Source organism: Colobus angolensis, unplaced genomic scaffold, assembly GCF_000951035.1.
Source record: "Colobus angolensis palliatus isolate OR3802 unplaced genomic scaffold, Cang.pa_1.0 Scaffold114, whole genome shotgun sequence".
NCBI lineage: Eukaryota > Metazoa > Chordata > Mammalia > Primates > Cercopithecidae > Colobus > Colobus angolensis.
Window position 1 is genome coordinate 965,125 of NW_012112475.1, and position 2,375 is coordinate 967,499.

Sequence of the window (2,375 nt, forward strand, 5' to 3'; positions counted from 1 at the left end):
CCCGGCTAGTTTTTTTGTATTTTTAGTAGAGACAGGGTTTCACCGTGTTAGCCAGGATGGTCTCGATCTCCTGACCTCGTGATCCGCCCGTCTCGGCCTTCCAAAGTGCTGGGATCACAGGCTTGAGCCACCGCGCCTGGCCCATTTTTTGTATTTTTAGTAGAGACGGGGTTTCACCGTGTTAGCCGGGATGGTCTCGATCTCCTGACCTGGTGATCCGCCCGCCTCAGCCTCCTAAAGTGCTGGGATTACAGGCGTGAGCCACCGCGCCCGGCCCAGCCACCATTTATTTTTATTTTTATTTATTTATTTTATTTATTTATTTTTTGAGACAGAGTTTCGCTCTGTCGCCCAGGCTGGAGTGCAGTGGCACAATCTCAGCTCACTGCAAGCTCTGCCTCCTGGATTCACACCATTCTCCTGCCTCAGCCTCCAGAGTAGCTGGGACCACAGGCACCTGCCCCCACGCCTGGCTAATTTTTTGTATTTTTTAGTAGAGACGGTGTTTCACTGTGTTAGCTGGGATGGTCTCGATCTCCCGCCCACCTCAGCCTCCCAAAGTGCTGGGATTATAGGCGTGAGCCACTGCACCCGGCCGCCACCATTTATTGAGGTCCTATAGTGCCAGAACCTGGGACAAAGCAGAGAACAAACCAAAGAAAGTGGTTTGTGTCCCCCGAAATTGGCATCCTAGTGGCAACGTGGGATGGTGGGGAGGATGTAGATGCCTTGGCTTGAACCCTGGTCCCACCTGCTCTGTGATCTGGAGGAAGTCATTTAGCCTCTCTAAGCCTCAATTTCTGTAAAATGGGCATGGTACTAGTACTTATACTATCAGGATTGAGTCAATATGTGTGAAATGCTTAGCACAGGCTGGCCACGGTGGCTCACACCTGTAATCCTAGCACTTTGGGAGGCCGAGGCAGGCGGATTATCTGAGGTCAGGAGTTCGAGACCAGCCTGGCCAACATGGCAAAACCCCGTCTCTACCAAAAATTAGCTGGGTGTGGTAGCAATGTGCCTGTAGTCCCAGCTACATGGGAGGCCGAGGGGCAGGAGAACTGTTTGAACCCAGGAAGTGGAGGTTAAGGTGAGCCGAGATTGGGCCACTCTACTCTAGCCTGGGAGACAGAGTGAAACTCCATCTCAAAAGAAAAGAAAAAGAGAAAGAAAGTAAGTTTCACGAGGCCATAACTTTATCTATTTTGTTCCTTGGTGTATTACTAGCACCTAGTATTTAGTAGTTTCTCAAAACTGTATTGAATGAATGAATAAGTGTGCAAGATCAGAATTGCCATTGTCCCCATTTTCCAGATAAAAAGGCTGTAGCTCAGAGGTAGACCCATTGCTCATGGCCACAGCACTTGGTCAGGGTTGGAGCCAGGATTCAAACCCAAGGATGCCTGGCCCCAGTGCCAGGCTCTTGGTTCCCATGGACACTCAAGAGTCAGGTAGAACTGGTTCCCACTGGTTCTGGCCAGATTATATCAGCTATTCCTTAATCATCAGTGACTCTTTTGCCAAGTTGTTTATTTTTTGAGACAGAGTCTTGCTCTGTTGCTAGGCTGGAGTATAGTGGCATGATCTCGGCTCACTGCAATCTCCATCTCTCGGGTTCAAGCCATTCTCCTGCCTCAGCCTCCTGAGTAGCTGGGACTACAGGTGCCCGCCACCACGCCCGGCTAACTTTTTGTATTTTTTAGTAGAGACAGGGTTTCACTGTGTCAGCCAGGATGGTCTCAATCTCCTGACCTCGTCATCTGCCCGCCTCGGCCTCCCAGAGTGCTGGGATTACAGGCGTGAGCCACCACGCCCGGCCCTTTTTGTTTTTTGTTTTTTTTAGACAGGATCTTGCTCTGTCACCCAGGCTGGAGTGCAGTGGTGTGATCTCAGTCGGCTCACTGCAACCTCTGCCTCCCGGATTCAAGCAATTCTCCTGCTTCAGCCTCCCAAGTAGTGGGACTACAGGTGCGCGCTATCATGCTTGGCTAATTTTTTTGTATTTTTAGTAGAGATAGGTTTCACCATGCTGGCCAGGCTGGTCTCGAATTCCTTATTTTGTGACCACCTGCCTGGGCCTTCCAAAATGCTGGGATTACAGGTGTGAGCCACCGCACCTGGCATCCCCACATATCTTTTTAAAAAGTTTTATGTTGAAATAATTTTAGATTTATAATTTCCTCATTTTGCACAATTATTGCTGTGCTGCACACACATCTGTACACCTTGCTCTAATAAGTTGTATGTCCAGGCCGGGCGCGGTGGCTCAAGCCTGTAATCCCAGCACGTTGGGAGGCCGAGGTGGGTGGATCACGAGGTCAGGAGATCAAGACCATCCTGGCTAACATGGTGAAACCCCGTCTCTACTAAAAATA

At 49.9% G+C, this 2,375-nt stretch overlaps 1 protein-coding gene across 1 annotated transcript in view; it reads left to right on the forward strand.

The window, feature by feature from the left end:
• The window catches only part of PXMP4 (peroxisomal membrane protein 4, 24kDa), a 16,557-nt gene that overhangs the window by 1,176 nt on the left and 13,006 nt on the right, over nt 1-2,375 (forward strand). The window lies entirely within an intron of this gene.